Source organism: Oncorhynchus gorbuscha, unplaced genomic scaffold (genome assembly GCF_021184085.1).
Source record: "Oncorhynchus gorbuscha isolate QuinsamMale2020 ecotype Even-year unplaced genomic scaffold, OgorEven_v1.0 Un_scaffold_99:::fragment_4:::debris, whole genome shotgun sequence".
Lineage (NCBI taxonomy): Eukaryota > Metazoa > Chordata > Actinopteri > Salmoniformes > Salmonidae > Oncorhynchus > Oncorhynchus gorbuscha.
Window position 1 is genome coordinate 4,568 of NW_025745729.1, and position 21,395 is coordinate 25,962.

A 21,395-nucleotide genomic window follows, 5' to 3' on the forward strand; every position below is an offset into this window, starting at 1 on the left:
ATTGGGTTTGTTTAGCAAATGCCCTAACAAAGGAAGGTATTTGGACATATATTATGAACTTTATTGAACAAATCAAACATTTATTGTGTAACTGGAATTCCTGGGAGTGCATTCTGATGAAGATCAACAAAGGTAAGTGAATATTCATAATGCAATTTCTGACTAATGTTGACAACACAACATGGCGGATATCTCTTTGGCTGTTTTGGTCTCTGAGCGCCGTACTCAGATTATTGCATGGTGTGCTTTAAAAAAAAATCTGACACAGCGGTTGCATTAAGGAGAAGTTTATCTAAAGTTCCATGTGTATTAGTTGTATCTTTTATCAATGTTTATTATGAGTATTTCTGTGAATTGATTTGGCTCTCTGCCAAATCACTGCATGTTTTGGAACTACTGAACATAACATGCCAATGTAAAATAAGATTTTTGGATTTAAATATGCACTTTATCGAACAAAACTTACATGTATTGTGTAACATGAGATCATCAAAGGTTAGTGATAAATTGTATCTCTATTTGTGCTTTGTGTGACTCCTCTCTTTGGCTGGAAAAAATGTCTGTGTTTTTCTGTGGCTTGGTTGTGACCTAACATAATCGTTTGTGGTGATTTTGCTGTAAATCCTTTTTGAAATCAGATACTGTAGCTGGATTAATGACAATTTTATCTTTACAATGGTGTAAAATACTTGTATGCTTGAGGAATTGTAATTATAAGATTTTTGTTGTTTTGAATTTGGCGCCCTGCACTTTCACTGTCTGTTGTGGGGTGGTTCAGCTAGCGGAACGGGGTTTTTGACAGGTTAATCCAGCCGCTGTGTCAGATTTCAAAAAGGCTTTAAGGCAAAAGCACACCATGCGATTATGTTAGGTCAGCGCTTAGCCACCAAAAACCATACAGCCATTTTCTAACCATTTAGTGCAGCGACCGTGCAAAAAAGAAGGCCCAAAATGAAGCCTATGTGGGATATGAATTCCATATCAAACTGTCTTCGATGACAATCCATCAGGCCACTATGAGGTCTATCTGTGTTGATTCTAATATTCCTGGTGCAACCGGAAGTGGGTTAAAATCACCCTAAAAGTTTTTTGATATACCCAATTTACAGTTTGTGAAAAACACTGCATTCAACCCTATGTAAATCAGTCAGTTCTTAAACTCTCTAGGTTAGGTGGGATGCTACCTTCCCACCTAACCAACATCTGGTGAAATGGCAGAGCACCAAATTCAAATGAATTTACTATAAATAGTAAAAAATCACACGTACAATACATCAAATTAAATCTTGTTGTTAATCCAGCCAATGTGTCAGATTTCAAAAGGTTTTTACGGCGAAAGCAGACCATGCTATTATCTGAGGACAGCACCCCTTCAAACATATACAGACAATCATATTTCAACCCGCCAGGTGCGGCACGAAACTCAGGAGTATAGATATTGTAAGTCGCTCTGGATAAGAGCGTCTGCTAAATGACTTAAATGTAATGTAAATGTAATAATTCATGCCTTACCTTTGATGAGCTTCTTCTGTTTGCAAACTCCAATATGTCCCATAAACCTCACAAATGGTCCTTTTGTTTGATTAATTCCGTTGTTATATATCCAAAATGTCCATTTATTTGGCGCGTTTGATCCAGAAAAACACTGGTTCCAAATCGCGCAACATGACAACAAAATATCTTATAAGTTACCTGTAATCTTTGTCCAAACATTTCAAACTACTTTCCTAATACAACGTTAGTTGTTTTTGAATGTAAATAGTCTATAAAATTGAAGACAGGATAAACAGCATTCAATACCGGAGGAAGACAAATATAGCGTGCTTTTCAGGTTGTGCGCCTCTATCAAACAATACACTCCCCTCGACCCGTGTTCTGAACAGGGTTACTTCTTCATTCCTCAAAGGAAAAACATCAACCCATTTCTAAAGACTGTTGACATCCGGTGGAAGCGATAGGAACTGAAAGCAACTGCCTTAGAATTCTAGATTCCCAATGAAAACCATTGAAAAGAGAGTGACCTTTTTTTCTGGATGGTTTGTCCTCTGGGTTTCAGGTGCCAAATAAGTTCTGTTATACTCACAGACATCATTCAAACAGTCCTATACACTTCAGAGTGTTTTCTATCCATATCTACTAATAATATGCATATCTTAATGTTGTTTCTTTGGCTATAATATTCTACAATATTCTATAAAATAATTTCTCTGTAATTTATATTACCTGATTGAGCTAATCATGTAAATGTGATTACCTAGAGAGTCAGGCACCACAAAATAATATTTATAGAGCTGTTATCTTCCGAATAAACTCTTAAAGACCTCGTAATATTTTACACCAACAGCAGTCAATATTAATCGTCATCTTAATTCAGTCTCAGCTGAAAGTTGCAAATTCTTGGTTATCTGCATGAACCCTGGCTAACAAGTTGAACCAGCAATACAAAATTGGGTTTAATTATTTACTAAATACCTAACTAATCGCACATAATTACACATACAGATAATTAAATCATAACTTGATTACAAACTACATCATAAAGGAAAATGTCCCTAGCGGGCGGAACAGATATGACAGCTTGTTACACAAAAGAAAGGGGGCTAGGTTTGAGTGAAAGAGCGGGAAGACTGAGGAACAAAGGACAAAGCTGTGCTATCGTAAATACAGTATCTTATGCATTCTAAATTACCGCCCATTTGGAAAGGGAAAATGCAATAAATATTTACTCTGAGCTGCGCTTCAGCAGGTTGGTTGTATATGGAAGGCCGTTTTGCCCAACCGAGTCCTTTGAAGCATGTCTCTGCTGGAAAATTGTATACGTTGTAGTAACGTCATTGTGTGGTAGACGGGATACTCTGTCTGTTCCTTCCTAATCTGCGTTTGCAGCTGGCTTCGTTCTGTAGTTATTATCTGAACCATTCTGACATCAGACCGTCGTCCTCACGTCCTCGGAACAGGAGGTTAGTATATTGTCGTCAAGGGCTTACATAAGAAGGGAGAGGAGGGCGTGTTTGAAAAGTTTTATAGCACATGTCCCTTCACAGGGGCGGGCCACTGATTGAGCAGAGCCCAATCTTATGAAAACCCAAATCTCACATTTTAGAAGCTAAAATCACATGTCATGCCATCACAAATAATTTCATATTCAAACATTTAAATTGAGCAACAATTCCACATGAATCCGATAACTCTGATGTGTAGACTTTCCACTGTAGAGTTTATGTCATCTTGTCATTGATGAGAATGTCTCAGATGACAACCGAACTGACATCATATTCATTAAAAGGTAATTTACAACCTTCACGAGTGCAGTCTCAGTGCTATGATGGGGTCTAAAATCAGACTGAAGTGTTCCGTATACGTTGTTTGTCTTCAGGGAGGCAGTGAGTTGCCATGCAACAGCGTTTTCTAACATTTTTGAGAGGAATGGGAGTTTTGATATAGGCCGATAATTTTTTCTATTTTCTGCGTCAAGGTTTGGCTTTTTCAAGAGAGGCTTTATTACTGCCACTTTTAGTGAGTTTGGTACACATCCGGTGGACAGGGAGCTGTTTATTATGTTCAACATAGGAGTACCAAGCACAGGAAGCAGCTCTTTCAGTAGTTTAGTTGGAATTGGGTCCAGTGTGCAGCTTGAAGGTTTAGAGGCCATTACTATTTTCATCAATGTGTCAAGAGATATTAAAAAACTTGAGTGTCTCCCTTGATCCTAGGTCAGTGTTGGTCAGACTCAGGACAACTGAGCTTTGGAGAAATATACATATTTAAAGAAATGTCCATAAATTTGCTTTCTAATGATCATGATCTTTTCGTCAAAGAAGTTCATGAATTTATCACTTCTGATATAAAAGCCATCCTCTCTTGGCGAATGCTGATTTTTAGTTAGCTTTGCGACAGTATCAAAAATAAATTTAGGATTGTTCTTACTCTCCTCAATTAAGTTGGAAAAATAGGATGATCGAGCAGCAGTGAGGGATCTTCGATACCGGTCTTTCCAAGCAAATCAGAAGACTTCCAGTTTGGTATAGTGCCATTTCCGTTCCAATTTTCTGGAAGCTTGCTACAGGACTCGGGTATTTTCTGTATACCAGGGAGCTAGTTTCTTTTGACAATTGTTTTTAGTTTTTAGGAGTGTGACTGAATCTAGGGTATTACATAAGGTTAAAATAAGTTCCTCGGTTAGGTGGTTAATGTTCCAACCGGACAATTCCCTTGTCTGTACAAATGAAGTGGAATGTAGCTACCGTTCACGTGAGTGCGCCAGACCGACAACTCACTCAATGAGCTCTTATGAGCGACCTCCTTTAGAGTAGAATCCTCAAAACAGGTTCTAAATACTGTTGACATCTAGTGGAACCCTTGGGAAGTGAATCATATGTAACGGTGTTCTTCGTTTGTGGAAAGAGAGTCGGACCAAAATGCAGCGTAGTGGTTACTCATGACTTTAATAGAAAAAAGTGACACATGAAATAACAATACAAAAATACAAAACAACAATGGAACGTGAAACCTAATTGCAGCCTATCTGGTGAAACTACACAGAGACAGGAACAATCACCCATGAAATACAAAGCGAAACCAGGCTACCTAAATACGGTTCCCAATCAGAGACAACGAGAATCACCTGACTCTGATTGAGAACCGCCTCAGGCAGCCAAGCCTATACAACACCCCTAATCAGCCGCGATCCCAAATACAAAAACCCCAATACGAAATACAACAACATAAACCCATGTCACACCCTGGCCTGACCAAATAATTAAAGAAAACACAAAATACTAAGACCAAGGCGTAACAACATAACTAATATCCCACGGTATCTTCAATCCTGGTTGGATTTTTTCTCAGGTTTTGCCTGCCATATGAGTTCTGTTATACTCACAGAAATCATTCAAATAGTTTTAGAAACTTCAGAGTGTTTCAGAGTGCTCCATCCAAATTGAATAATTATATGCATATTCTAGCTTTTACGGCTGAGTAGCAGGCAGCTTAATTTGGGCATGTTTTTCATCCAAGATACCCAATACTGCCCCCTACCCCAAATAAATTAATCTGGAGTTATTGTTGCGACACTAATTGCTGTAATTGGTACACTTGGAATACAAAAATATGAAAACCTCAATAGAAATATACAAATTAGAGCATAGAAAAATCATGAACAAATGAAACTCACATAATTACCCAGAAAAATAAATTGCAATACCATAGCAATTATGTTGACTGACTATTTATGGTAACAAACTGCTTAATTTGAGCACCACTGAGCATTAACATTCTATTAATGTCTTTAAAATACCCTAGTCGATTTCCGAAAATTCAAAGAGCATAGAAAAAAATCCCCATAAAAATCTGTCAGTTTAAGATAGCGATATTTTTTTGCATTGAATGTGTCTCAATCCACATCATCCACACTTCTGCATCTGTGCTGAAAGGTGACAAAGCTAGAGCGATGTTTGTCAGACCATGAGACTTCCCGAAAATTGGTCTTCTCACAAAATCGTCTGTAGCATCCAAATGGTTTGCCTTCGAACTCTATTGAAAGATAAGACTCACGAACACAATGGTATTGTCACGACTTCCGCCGAGGTTGGCTCTCCTGCCCGTTCAGGCTGTGCTCGGCGGTCGTCGTCACCGTCCTATTAGCCACACCGATCCCTTTTCCGGTTATCTGTTGGTTTTGTCTGATTGTTTTCACCTGTGTGTTAGTTAATTAGTATCTGTATATAATGTAGGTTGTCCCGCCCTTGTTTTGTGCGGGATTGTTTGTTTTTGTCATTTCGTTTCGGCTGTCGGTGTTTTTGTGTTTTATTTCTCCGGTTTGTCTGTTTGTCTGTCGTGGCCAAAAGTTTGAGAATGACACAAATATTAATTTCCACAAAGTTTGCTGATTCAGTGTCTAGATATTTTTGTCAGATGTTACTATGGAATACTGAAGTATAATTACAAGCATTTCATAAGTGTCAAAGGCTTTTATTGACAATTACATGATGTTGATACAAAGAGTAAAAATTTGTTGTGGTGACCCTTCTTTTTCAAGACCTCTGCAATCTGCCCTGGCATGCTGTCAATTAACTTTTGGGCCACATCCTGACTGTTGGCAGCCCATTATTGCATAATCAATTCTTGTTTGTCAGAGTTTGTCAGAATTTGTGGGGTTTTGTTTGTCCACCTGCCTCTTGATGATTGACCACATGTTCTCAATGGGATAAAGGTCTGGGGAGTTTCCTGGCCATGGACCCAAAATATTGATGTTTTGTTCCCCGAGCCACTTAGTTATCACTTTTGCCTAATAGCAAGGTGCTCCATCCATCATGCTGGAAAATACATTGTTCATCACCAAACCGTTCCTGGATGGTTTGGAGAACTTGCGTTGGATCTGTTGGTACCTTCTATATTCATGGCTGTGTTCTTAGGCAAAATTGTGAGTGAGCCCACTCCCTTGGCTGAGAAGCAACCCCATACATGAATGGTCTCAGGATGCTTTATTGTTGTCATGACACAGGACTGATGGTAGCGCTCACCTTGTCTTCTACGGACAAGTTTTTTTCAGGATGCCCCAAACAATCGGAAAGGGGATTCATCAGAGAAAAATACTTTATCCCAGTCCTCAGCAGTCCAATCCCTGTACCCTTTGCAGAATATCAGTCTGTCCCTGATGTTTTTCCTGGAGAGAAGTGGGTTCTTTGCTGCCCTTCTTGACCCCAGGCCATCTTCCAAAAGTCCTGGCCTCACTGTGCATGCATATGCACTCACACCTGCCTGCTGCCATTCCTGAGCAAGCTCTGTACTGGTGGTGCCCCAATCCCACAGCTGAATCAACTTTGGGAGACAGTCCTGGCGCTTGCTGGACTTTCTTGGGCGCCCTGAAGCCTTAGGTGATATCATACAGGCAGCAATATACCTTGCTTGTAAAGCCCTTTTTGTGCAAAGCAATGATTATGGCACGAGTTTCCCTGCAGGTAACCATGGTTGACAGAGGAAGAACAAAGATTCCAAGCACCACCCTCCTTTTGAAGCTTCCAGTCTGTTATTCAAACTGAATCAGCATGACAGAGTGATCTCCAGCCTTGTCCTCGTCAACACGCACATGTGTGTTAACAAGAGAAACACTGACATGATGTCAGCTGGTCCTTTTTTGGCAGGGCTGAAATGCAGTGGAAATGTTTTGGCAAAGAGGGACTGTGCAATTAATTGCAATTCATCTGATCACTCTTCATAACATTCTGGAGAATATGCAAATTGCCATCATAAAAACTGAGGAAGCAGACTTTGCGAAAATTAATATTTGTGTCATTCTCAAAACTTTTGGCCATGACTGTATAGTATGGGGACAGTTTAGTGCCAAATATAAGGATGAAACCCCCACATGTTAAAATAAAAAATGTATTAATACATTCTGATCTTTCCTATGTCTCTCAGATAAAGGACAGACACTTGAGAACAAGCTTCCTTTATAATTCAAATTTAATCACGGTGCCAGATTACAATGAGGTTTATAGTAAATGTTTCTCTGAACACATTGCTTTTGCTGCTATGAAATAAGATGGATAAGCAACATAGAATACCAACTGTTGGTCATCCTCAGCTGGGATATCTACTGGTTCAAAAGATCTGAGTGACACAGAGAGAATTTAATCTAATGTGTCTTGTGTGTCACGGCCCAGGATAAGACCCAGATGCAGACACAGGGCACCAATAGTTTGAATCTCCAATATTTATTATAACAAAAGGGCAAGGCAAACGGCAGGTCGAGGGCAGGTAGAGGATCGTAATCCAGGTAAGAGTCAGGCAGGTACAGGGTGGCAGGTAAACTCAGGGTCAGGACAGGCAGGTACAGGGTGGCAGGTAAACTCAGGGTCAGGACAGGCAGATACAGGGTGGCAGGTAAACTCAGGGTCAGGACAGGCAGGTACAGGGTGGCAGGTAAACTCAGGATCAGGACAGGCAGGTACAGGGTGGCAGGTAAACTCAGGGTCAGGACAGGCAGGTACAGGGCGGCAGGTAAACTCAGGGTCAGGACAGGCAGGTACAGGGTGGCAGGTAAACTCAGGGTCAGGACAGGCAGGTACAGGGTGGCAGGTAAACTCAGGGTCAGGACAGGCAGGTACAGGGTGGCAGGTAAACTCAGGGTCAGGATAGGCAGGTACAGGGCGGCAGGTAAACTCAGGGTCAGGACAGGCAGGTACAGGGTGGCAGGTAAACTCAGGGTCAGGACAGGCAGGTACAGGGTGGCAGGTAAACTCAGGGTCAGGATAGGCAGGTACAGGGCGGCAGGTAAACTCAGGGTCAGGATAGGCAGGTACAGGGTGGCAGGTAAACTCAGGGTCAGGAAAGGCAGGTACAGGGTGGCAGGTAAACTCAGGGTCAGGATAGGCAGGTACAGGGTGGCAGGTAAACTCAGGGTCAGGATAGGCAGGTACAGGGTGGCAGGTAAAATCAGGGTCAGGATAGGCAGGTACAGGGCGGCAGGTAAACTCAGGGTCAGGATAGGCAGGTACAGGGTGGCAGGTAAACTCAGGGTCAGGAAAGGCAGGTACAGGGTGGCAGGTAAACTCAGGGTCAGGATAGGCAGGTGCAGGGTGGCAGGTAAACTCAGGGTCAGGATAGGCAGGTACAGGGCAGCAGGTAAACTCAGGATCAGGACAGGCAGAAAGATCAGAGCCGGGCAGACTAGAAACGAAACTTGAGAACATGAACATGGGGAAACTCACTGGTAAGAACTAACAAGATAAGATGAACTGGCAACAGACAAGCGGAAAAATCAGGAATTAATACACTAATACACTCTAGCGTCGAGCAATCCCGTATCCGGGAGCGTAATTATAGCCTCAAGCTCATTACCATAACGCAACGTTAACTATTCATGAAAATCGCAAATGAAATGAAAGAAATATATTCACTCACAAGCTTAGCCTTTTGTTAACAACACTGTCATCTCAGATTTTCAAAATATGCTTTTCAACCATAGCTACACAAGCATTTGTGTAAGAGTATTGATAGCTAGCATAGCATTGAGCCTAGCATTCAGCAGGCAACATTTTCACAAAAACAAGAAAAGCATTAAAATAAAATCATTTACCTTTGAAGAACTTCGGATGTTTTCAATGAGGAGACTCTCAGTTAAATAGCAAATGTTAATTTTTTCCCAAAATATTATTTGTGTAGGAGAAATCGCTCCGTTTTGTTCATCACGTTTGACTAAGAAAAAAATCAGAAAATGCAGTCTCTACAACGCCGAACTTTTTACCAAATTAACTCCATAATATCGACAGAAACATGGCAAACGTTGTTTAGAATCAATCCTCAAGGTGTTTTTCACATATCTATTCGATGATAAATCATTCGTGGCAGCTGTGTTTCTTCTCAAAGCAAACGAAAAATACACGCAGCTGGAGATTACGCAATAATTGCAACAGAGGACACCAAGCGGCCACCTGGTAGATGTAGTCTAAAATGGTCAATCTTCCAGTGATTTGCCTACAAATACGTCACAATGCTGTCGACACCTTCGGGAAAGGACAGAAAGTCTAAGCTCATTCGTGACCCATACACAGCCATATAAGGAGACATTGGAAAACAGCGCATTCAAAATCTGGGGCACTTCCTGTATGAAATTGCATCTTGATTTCGCCTGTAGCATTAGTTCTGGGGCACTCACAGACAATATCTTTGCAGTTTTGGAAACGTCAGAGTGTTTTCTTTACAAAGCTGTCAACTATATGCATCTTCTCGTGACAAAATTGTTTAAAACGGGAACATTTTTTTATCCATAAATTAAAAGAGCACCCCCTATATCCAAGAAGTTAACAAGAAATGTGTGGAGTTGTTGAAAAACGAGTTTTCATTACTCCAACCTATGTGTATGTAAACTTCTGACTTCAACTGTATCTGAAAATGTTTATTATATTATTATAATACATAATATGATGAATTACATTATAAATTGAACACATGCACTTCAATGTTATATCAATTCATATAGGAATAAAGCTTTTCTCCAACAACATGGAAGTGGTTCCACTCTGTAGGCTACTGCTAATCACATCATGTAGCAGGTCTAATTAGATTTTAACACTATAGATTTGAACAATCTCTCATAACATTGGAATATCTAAAGTGAACCTGTCATGTTACTAGTTACAATGTTACCAATGAATATCTGCTAAATTGTTGTTCATCTCTGTCAGAGTAGTCCTACCTAACTGTATGATAAACCATATAACTGAACGTTACAATGTTGTTCTCCCTCAATCATTTCTTAATAACGTATATCATAGGATGTCTTATCCCGAAGGTGTTTCTTGGTGTTCTTCTCTGGCCTGAACAGAATAGTAAAGCATTTAGGAACAAATAATAGAAAGAACAACCCAAAGCTAGAGGTGATGATGGCAAAGATCTCCACAGCTACAGTCAACTTCCCAGGAGAGCTGACATAAGCTGGGATGAAGGTGATCCAGACTGCACAGAATATGAGCATGCTGAAGGTGATGAATTTGGCCTCATTGAAGTTATCCGGCAGCTTCCGAGCCAGAAACGCCAGCACAAAGCACAAGAGAGACAGGAGTCCTATATAGCCCAACACAGCCCAGAAACCAATAGCTGAACCCACATCACACTCTAGAATGATCTTTTCCTTGTAGGTAGTGAGGTTTTTAATGGGGAAGGGAGGGGACAGGACCAACCACAGAGTGCATATCAAAGCCTGGACAAACGTGAAGGACACTACAGTCAATCTCTGCTGTGGAGGACCAAACCATTTCATGACATTACTGGCTGGAAGTGTAGCCCTGAAGGCCATCAACACCACTATGGTTTTCCCCAGAACACAAGAGATGCAGAGAACGAAGGTGATCCCAAACGCTGTGTGACGCAGCATACAGGACCATTCAGAGGGCCGGCCAATGAAAGTAAGAGAACACAGAAAACACAGAGCCAAGGAGAAGAGCAGCAGGAAGCTCAGCTCAGAGTTGTTGGCCCTGACGATGGCCGAAGTTCGGTGTCGGTAGAAGACAGTTGCCGTGGCAATGGCCAGACAAGCCCCGCCCACAGAGCAGGCGGTTAGCATGATTCCAAGGACCTCGTGGAAGGACAGGAACTCCACAGGCTTAAGGATACAGAGGTCTCTCTCAGCGTTGGGCCAGTACTCTTCGGGACAGATCAGACAGTCTGAAGAATCTGACCAGGACAAAACAACAGACATCAAATGTTAATAATAATAGATTCAGGTTTGATTTATTTACAAATACATGTCCCACAATGCTGCACTTTGTCAGTTTACAATAAAGAATGTTGAATTAATGTGCACCTTACATGAGATAATAAGAACATGAACATGATTGACAGATACTACCTTTGTAGTGCTGGTAATAGGAATAAACCACTACTTTACAGTGATAGAAATGAATACACATTTTTGCCAACTGTTCCTATAGTCCTACCTGTGTTATTACTGATCTCTCCCTCTGCACATTGGATACAGTCATAACAGCATACAGGCTTCCCTTTCTGTACAGCCTTACGAGTGCCTGGGGGACAGCTCTCACTGCACACTGACACAGGTACTTGGGTACTGTTCTTTACCCAGGTGATTTCCCTCTCGATGTCAAGCCTCTGGTCAGGAGGCAGGGACGCATCATAGCGCCCCACTGTCACAAACTCCGTCTTCCCACTCTCCCGTATCTGCCAGTTGACCAGCTCATAGGTGGCCACTGGGTCCCCGTTGGCATCGAAAGACACCTGGTACCCATTACGAGAGAAGTTCACCCTCCTCAATCTCTCCAGGACCTGGGGGTTGGAAGGGCAAGGGAGAGAGAGAGAGAGAGAGAGAGAGAGAGAGAGAGAGAGAGAGAGAGAGAGAGAGAGAGAGAGAGAGAGAGAGAGAGAGAGAGAGAGAGAGAGAGAGAGAGAGAGAGAGAGAGAGATAGAAGGAGAGAGGTGAAGAGCGATGGAGATAAGGGAAGAGAGAGATGAGAGAAGGGATGAGAGATGGAGAGATAGATGGACAGAGGGGAAGAGAGAGATGAGAGATGGAGAAAGGGGTAGAAAGAAGCAGAGAGAAAAAGAAAATTAATTCAACTCATTTTTATCAGATGTGTTACGTCAGAAGAAGTTGTAAAGTATAATGAGAACTCCTAGGCCTTCATACATGTTGTCTTTATAAACATATTTATCAGGAAATTAGACTATAGACTTTTCATTCACCTGTGTTGGCTTCACATTAAGGTTTTTGTCACAGTTCACAGTGAAGTTTTCTCCTTCTTCACAAACGATGCTGTGGATGGCGTGTGCTATGGCATAAACAGCTTTATACACCATGTTAGTGACACGCAGCTGGGATGTATCTGTGTAGGGGGCCTGTAGCTGCTGTATATCCTCACTGCCATCACACACCTTCTCTTCAACCCCAACACCTGTAGAGGTCCCTACAGACAGACAGAGAGAGATACCAAGAAACCAACAGACAGACGGACGGACGGAGGGACGGACGGACGGACGGACGGACGGACAGACAGACAGACAGACAGACAGACAGACAGACAGACAGACAGACAGACAGACAGACAGACAGACAGACAGACAGACAGACAGACAGACAGACAGACAGACAGACAGACAGACAGACAGACAGACAGACAGACAGACAGACAGACAGACAGACAGACAGACAGACAGACAGATAGATAGATAGATAGATAGATACCTATACCCAGCCTACAGCCAAAGGCTCCCTCCCAGAACTCAGTGAGCAGGGGAGAGTTGGACACCTTCTGTGGGGAGAGGTCCAGGAGGAAGTCCCTGAGGCCGGGGATGACAGAGCGTTGGATGCCAAATCCGATGGCCCCGGCACACAGGCCGAAACGCAGCAAATCTGGGTCAGTGACCCAGGACTCACTCCCGATCCATTGGCGGGGTGGAGAGGGCAGGCGTTCCATCTCCCTCAGCAGGATCCTCATGTCCCAAGCAGATACAAATGCAACCACCACCTGGGCTGTGGAGCTGGGGAACATGATTATATCATATGCTTAATATGCTGGTCATGTTTGTCATTTACTGGAATGTCTCAGTGAAGTGAACATGACCATTGGTATTCATCAACACTTTTGACATGCATAAGATACTGTTTGCAAATCATGCTGGTCTCACAGATCACCTTTGGGAAAAGAGAGAAATTAAAAACAATAGTATTTTTTATAAATATGGTCTTGCTTTTGTGTGAATGAAAAGTTCACCAGTAATCATGGATCACCTGCGGATCACGTCAGCCACCCGTTGCACTCTGCTGAGTGGGTTGGTAAGGGAAAATGCTTCAGAATACTCCACACAGATGCCCTCCTTTTCTGCTGCCTGAAGGAAAGCCGCCATCCCGTTATTACCGTAGTCAGAGTCGGAACGGACCGCCCCAATCCAGGTCCAGCCGAAGTGCCTGATGAGGTGGGCCAGAGCGGCAGCCTGGAACTGATCACTGGGGATGGTTCTGAAGAAGGTTGGATACTGTTTCTTATCACTCAGACAAGCACAGGTGGAATAGTGGCTCACCTTGGTAAAAACAGACAGTCGAAAACATGAGAAAGAACATCATGTCGGCCTCACAACTCTAATGTATTGGCTACTTCCTGCTTTTAAAATTTTGCTCTGTAGTTTGATGTTAGGGAGACATTAATAATAATAAGCCAACTCATTGTTTTTCATTGGGTCAGAATGGTAAGGATACCCAAAAATGTGACACCATTCCCTTGCCTCCCATAAAAACTGAGCCTGTGAAATATAGTCCTCAGATCATGTTTTAATGGCGACAGAAGTTCTCCAGACTCATATTCCTCAGTCTATGTTCAAATGCCTTTCTCCACATAATTTCACACAGAAATGTATATTCCTGAAAAAGAGTAGAATACGGTTGACATACGGTAATTTAAAAGTTGAACTCATTCCTGAAAGAGAGGAGAATAAACTCTTGGAATTCATGAAATTAAATTAAGCTGAATGATTTCTTTCCACAGGAGTTTACCTGAGGAATGCCGAAAGGGCTGATGATGCGCAACATGCTGATGGTAGGCGAGGAGGCAGACTCGCCCACGATAGCTGTCACTGTAGCCGACCCTGAGCACTGTTCTCCGGTATCAAACATGGTGTCCAGGCCATTAGCCAGCTGGAAGGCCACTTTCACGGCCATGGGGACCGAGTTGCATGAGTCGTGCACTTGATAACCAAGTGTGACACCCGGTAGAAGGTCTGAACTGTTGTTTATCTCCTCAACTGCGAAGATCATGGCGCGCGAGAAGCGCAACTCACGGGAATCCATACTGTAAATAGATGATGGGTCAGTGAGCACCTCCTGATGAATGATGAACTAGACTATAGAATGTTTCCATGGCAAACAACCTAATATCTAGTATTATTTTCCATACCGTCTATATGCCTACACTTTTGTTGTCTGTAATTGAGGACATTGTAGTATAGCCTGCATTTGAAAATGTGACAGTAGTCTTTACATACTCTCTCAGACACAAACACACTGATTATGGTCTTTAAACACACTGTTTATCTGTCATTAACACACTGTTTATCTGTCTTTATTAAACACACTGTATCTCTGTCTTTAAACACACTGTTTATCTGTCTTTAAACACATTGTTTATCTGTCATTAACACACTGATTATGGTCTTTAAACACACTGTTTATCTGTCTTTAAACACACTGTTTATCTGTCATTAACACACTATTTATCTGTCATTAAACACACTTTTTATCTGTCTTTAAACACCCTTTTTACCGGACTTTAAACACACTGTTTACCGGACATTAAACACACTGTTAATCTGTCTTTAAACACACTGTTTGTCTGTCTTTAAACACACTGTTTATCTGTCTTTAAACACACTGTTTATCTGTCTTTAAACACACTGTTTTTCTGTCTTTAAACACACTGTTTATCGGACTTTAAACACCCTGTATCTCTGTCTTTAAACACACTGTTTCTCTGTCTTTAAAACACACTGTATCTCTGTCTTTAAACACCCTGTATCTCTGTCTTTAAACACCCTGTATCTCTGTCTTTAAACACACTGTATCTCTGTCTTTAAACACACTGTATCTCTGTCTTTAAACAAACTGTATCTCTGTTTTTAAAAGACAATGTATCTGTCTCCCCACACAGCCACAGTCACGTCCCCTGCTCCCTCTTGCGCTCACTGACCTCCCTGTGCACTGCAGGGGCTCAGGCAGGCTGGTATAGCTGTGATCCACAGTGTGCATGTAGTAGTGCATGGAGAAAACACCCCCGATGACAAAGTCCCCGTCCTGGGAGAACGCCGGAGGACGAGGGGTGGCTTGGAGCCTGCATCTTACAGACTCCAGCCCAGAGGCAGAGACAGAGGCAGACGAGAGCAAGGCAAGCCCACCAGCCACCACAGCTAGATGTAGTAGAACCAGACTACCAGCCAGACTTGGATCCAGAGCAGGAGACGGAGAGAGCCTCATTCCCCTGATATGTAGAAGGTATGGAGGAATACAACGCCACACAGAACCACATAGGTCAGGATACCTCTCTTGTCTGGGTTAAATACCCATCGTACCTCTGTGGGGATTCCTTTGGGGGCCACACTGTGGGTATGGCCATGTCTAGGAGGGAGGGGCTAGAGGCTGCTCTGCTCACCTGCTCATTTCATCTATAGAGAGTGTATGCACCAGCATCAGAACTACATTGACTGTAATGGTTTAGATAGACATAAACATACATTAGACACACAATATCCATGAGCCTCTCTTATATTGTGAATTCTATGGTTTTACCTAGATTACTTGTAGTTTTTCATGTTGTTTCTCTGTACTTTTGTAATGGCTTGGTGCTGCCTATCTTTGCCAGGAAACTCTTGAAAAATATATTTTAAATCTCAATGAGCCCTTCCTGGTTAAATAAAGGTTAAATAAATAAAAAATAATATTTCCCCTACTGTCTAGTCCTCTTGGAACGCACAGTATTTCCTCAACTGTCTTCTTGGCACGCTGGCTCTACACAATATTTCCCCTTCACCACACCTAGAAAACCGTTACAAACCATTTCGGTTTTCGTTACGTTTATTTGTTTTGTAGTGTTTGTGTTATTTCGTGTTTACATTTGTTTGATTAAACATGGGTCGCAATCTACACGCTGCGTTTTGGTCCGACTCTCCTTCACCACACCTAGAAAACCGTTACAGAATCACCCACCACAAACGGACCAAGCAGCGTGTCAACAGGCAGGAGCCACAGGAGAGGCAACAGAGGCAGCAGCGGCAGGAGCAGCAGCAGCTGCAGTGGGAGAGGCTGCACCACCTGGAGAAATGGACATGGGAGGACGAACTGGACGGTAAAGGACCCTGGGCTCAGCCTGGAAAATATCGCCGCCCCAAGGAAGAACTGGAGGCGGTAAAAGCTGAGAGGCGCAGGTATGAGGAGGCAGCACGGCGATGCGGATGGAAGCCTGAGAGTCAGCCCCAAAAATGTATTGGCTATGCCAGGTAGGAGACCTGCGCAAACTCCCTGTGCTTACCGGGGGCTAGAGAGACCGGGCAGGCACCTTGTTATGCTGTGGTGCGCACGGTGTCTCCAGTGCGGGTGCATAGCCCGGTGCGGTATATTCCAGCTCCGCGTATCGGCCGGGCTAGATTGAGTGTCGAGCCAAATGCCATGAAGCCGGCTCTATGCATCTGGTCCCCAGTGCGTCTCCTTGGGCCGGCTTACATGGCACCAGCCTTGCGCTCGGTGTCTCCGGTTCGCCTGCATAGCCTAGTGCAGGCTATTCCACCTCGCCGCACTGGCAGGGCGACCGAGAGCATTCAACCAGGTAAGGTTGGACGGGCTCGGTGCTCAAGAGCTCCAGTGCACCTGCACGGTCCGGTCTATCCAGTACCAACTCCACACCCCAGCCCTCCGGTAGCAGCTCCCCGCACCAGGCTTCCTGTGCGTGTCCTCGGTTCAGTACCACCAGTGCCAGCACCACGCATCAGGCCTACAGTGCGCCTCGCCTCTCCTGCGCTGTCGGAGTCTCCCGCCTCTCCAGCGCTGAAGGAGTCTCCCGCCTGTTCATCGCAGCCAGAGCCTTCCTCCTCTACAGCGCTGCTGCAGTCTCCCGCCTGTTCAGCGCAGCCAGAGCTGCATGGAGCGGCCAGAGCTGCCAGTATACATGGAGTAGCCAGAGCTGTCAGTCTGCAAGGTGCTGCCAGCCTGCATGGAGCAGCCAGAGCTGCCAGCCTGCATGGAGCAGTCAGAGCTGTCAGTCTGCATGGAGCAGTCAGAGCTGTCAGTCTGCATGAAGCAGCCAGAGCTGTCAGTCTGCATGAAGCAGCCAGAGCTGTCAGTCTGCAAGGAGCTGTCAGTCTGCAAGGAGCTGCCAGTCTGCAAGGAGCTGTCAGTCTGCAAGGAGCTGCCGGTCTGCACGGAGCCGCCAGAGCTGCTAGTCTGTAAGAAGCCGCCAGAGCTGTCAGCCTACATGGAGCAGCCAGAGCCGCCAGTCAGCGTGGAGCAGTCAGAGCCGCCAGTCAGCATGGAGCTGCCAGATCTTTCAGTCTGCCAGGATCCACCAGTCAGCCAGACTCTTCCAGATCTGCCAGTCAGCCAGACTCTTCCAGATCTGCCAGTCAACCAGACTCTTCCAGATCTGCCAGTCAACCAGACTCTTCCAGATCTGCCAGAACTGCCAGTCGGCCAGGATCTGCCAGTCGGCCAGGATCCGCCAGTCAGCCAGGATCCGCCAGATCCGCCCTTCAGCCAGGATCTGCCAGTCAGCCAGGATCTGCTGAGACCACCAGCCAGCCAGGATCTGGTAGATCTATGTACCTGCCTGAGCTTCCTCTCACTCCTGAGCTTCCTCTCACTCCTGAACTTCCTCTCACTCCTGAGCTTTCTCTCACTCCCGAGCTTTCTCTCACTCCCGAGCTTCCCCTCAGTCCCGAGCTGCCTCAGTCCCGAGCTGTCCTTCAGTCCCGATCTGCTCCTCAGTCCAGTGGGGTTCTGGGTGAGGACAAATCAAACCGTTGTGATATAATGAAATATAATGAAAAAGTTATACTACCCGTTGGAGAAGCGACGTGCAGATGCGACCACTGCGTTGGGCAACCGAACCGGAACTCCTGAGCTTTCTCTCACTCCCGAGCTTTCCTCACTCCCGAGCTTCCCCTCAGTCCCGAAGTCCCGAGCTGTCCTTCAGTACAGTCCAGTGGGGTTCTGGGTAGGCCATGGTCGGGTCGGCGGAGAGGGTGGACTATCCAGGGACGCGAGTAGAGGGGACTAAGGCATTGACTGAGTGGGGTCCACGTCCCGCGCCAGATCCGCCACCATGGTCAGACGCCCACCCGGACCCTCCCTATTGTTTTGAGGTGCGTTCGGGAGTCCGCACCTTAGGGGGGTTCTGGCACGCCCTGGTCGAAGTATTTTGTGTTTATCTTTATGTGTTTATCCTTATGTATTGGGTCAGGCCAGGGTGTGGCATGGGGTTTTTGTATTGTGGTGTGTTTTGTCTTGGGGTTTTGGTGTGTATATATTGGGATTGTAGCTAGTGGGGTGATCTAGCAAAGTCTATGGCTGTCTGGAGTGGTTCTCAATCTGAGGCAGGTGTTTATCATTGTCCCTGATTGGGAACCATATTTAGGCAGCCATATTCTTTGAGTTTGTGGTGGGTGATTGTCCTTAGTGTCTTTGTTCCTGTCCCTGTGTTAGTTGACAAGTATAGGCTGTTTGTTTTGTTTTTTCATTACGTTTAGTGTTTGTGTTATTTCGTGTTTACGTTTGTTTGATTAAACATGGATCGCAATCTACACGCTGCGTTTTGGTCCGACTCCCCTTCACCACACCTAGAAAACCGTTACACTAGTCCTCTTTACACGCTGGCTCTACACAGTATTTACCCAACAGTCTAGTCCTCCAGGCACTTTGGCTCTTCACAGAATTTCTGCTAATGTCTAGTCCATTTGGCATTTTGCTTCAATTATATTTCCTCTACAGTGTAATCCTCTTTGCACGCTGGCTCTACCCAGTATTTTCCCAACAGTCTAGTTCGCTTGGCACGCTGGCTCTACACGGTATTTCCCCTACAGTTTAGATCATTTGTCTCTTTGCCTTACTTATATGTCCTTTACAGTCTAGCCCTCTTGGCACGCTGGCTCTTCAACGTATTTCCCCTACAGCCTGGTCCTCTTGGCTTGTTCCACACGTATATTTCCTCTACAGCCTAGTCCTCTTGGCTTGTTCCACACATATATTTCCTCTACAGCCAAGTCCTCTTGGTATTCTGGTTCTACAGAGTATTTCCCCTACAGTCTAGTCTTCTTGGCATGCTGGCAGTACACATCATTTTTTCTAAAGTCTAGTCCTCTTGGTACGCTTCCTCTCTTATTGTTCCACTACAGTTGAGTCCTCTTGGCACGTTGCCTCACAGTTGAAGTCAGAAGTTTAGATTCACCTGAGCCAAATCCAATTAAACTCAGTTTTTCAAAATTCCTGACTTTTAATCAATTACAAATTCCCTGTCTTAGGTCAGTTAGAATCACCCCTTTATTTTACGAATGTGAAAAGTCAGAATAATAGTAGAGAATTAATTATTTCAGCTTTTATTTCTTTCATCACATTCCCAGTGGGTCAGAAGTTTACATACACTCAATTAATACTTGGTAGCATTGTGTTTAAATTGTTTAACTTGGGTCAAACGTTTTGGGTAGCCTTCCACGAGCTTCCCACAATAAGTTGGGTGAATTTTGCCCCATTCCTCCTGACAGAGCTGGTGTAACTGAGTCAGGGTTGTCGGCCTCCTCGCTCGCACACGCTGTTTAAGTTCTGCCCACACATTTTCTGTAGGATTGAGGTTAGGGCTTTGTGATGGCCACTCCAATACCTTGACTTTGTTGTCCTTAAGCGAATTTAGCCACAGCTTTGGAAGTATGCTTGGTGTCACTGTCCATTTGGAAAACCCATTTCCGACCAAGCTTTAACTTCCTGACTGATGTCTTGAGATGTTGCTTCAATATAGCTACATAATTCTCTTCTCATGATGCCGTCTATTTTGTGAAGTGCACCAGTCCCTCCTGCAGCAAAGCAACCCCACAACATGATGCTGCCACCCCCGTGCTTCATGGATGGGATGGTGTTCTTCGGCTTGCAAGCCTCATCCTTTTCCGCATGTGCAGTTTTAAGGCGGTCTTTCAGGTTATGTCGATATAGGACTCGTTTTACTGTGGATATAGATACTTTTGTCCCTGTTTCCTCCAGCATCTTCACAAGGACCTTTGCTGTTGTTCTGGGATTGATTTTCACTTTTCGCACCAAAGCACGCTAATCTCTAGGAGACAGAAGGTGTCTTCTTCCTTAGCGGTATGACGCTTGCGCGGTCCCATGGTGTTTATACTTGCGTACTATTGTTTGTACAGATGAACGTGGTACCTTTAGGAGTTTGTAAATTGCTCCCAAGGATGAACCAGACTTGTAGAGGTCTACACGTTTTTATCTGAAGGGCCAGTAGGAGGAACTCTTTCCTCTGGTCTAAAAAAGATATAACCCACTGCCCTGTGTAGGGTGCCATTATTCAGATGGGACGTTAAACGGGTGTCCTGACTTTCTGAGGTCATTAAAGATCCCATGGCACTTATCGTAAGAGTAGGGGTGTTAACCCCGGTGTCTTGGCCCTGGGTAAATTCCCAATCTGGCCCCCACACCATCACGGTCACCTAATAATCCCCAGTTTACAATTTTCTCATTCATCCCCCCTCCTCTCCACTGTAACTATTCCCCAGGTCGTTGTTGCAAATGAGAACGTGTTCTCAGTCAACTTACATGGTAAAATAACGGATAAATAAAATAAAACCTGAGGTGTTAACAAGGCATTCAGATTACAAAGTCAGATTTTTCTAATATAACTTTCAGATATTTTAATATATCATCAATTAGTCTTCGAATTAATGAATTATTCTTTACCTCACGTAAGTCTCATTCATTTACATTTACATTTAAGTCATTTAGCAGACGCTCTTATCCAGAGCATTCCAAACGTCGTATATTAATTTTGTTGGATATGCACAAACCCAGTCTTCACTATGAGTCATCCATACATCAATGGTCTTAAATCCTTTATTTACTAACTAAGTAATTGACAGAAATGCATAATGAAAGAGTAGATTTTTACAAGGAAATGATAGTGAAGTTTCCCTAGTGGGATAAACCGGTATCGTGGCTTGGTGGACAAAAGGGAAGTGGGGGTCGACTGAGATAAGACAATACAAGTTGATAATTATAACAATTTAAATGCTAATCCTTTGCACATGAACGTCCACTCATTCGAGAATAATTGCAATCAATACATATATTTACGTTCAGTGTGTCGTCGGGTTCTCTGTTGAAAAGGTTGTTTCTGTTGGAGAGTTTGTCCATC

General features: G+C 43.9%; 1 pseudogene; it reads right to left on the reverse strand.

The window, feature by feature from the left end:
• Positions 1 to 10,033: 10,033 nt before the first annotated feature.
• LOC124019461 lies at positions 10,034 to 20,242 on the reverse strand (annotated as a pseudogene).
• Positions 20,243 to 21,395: the final 1,153 nt, after the last annotated feature.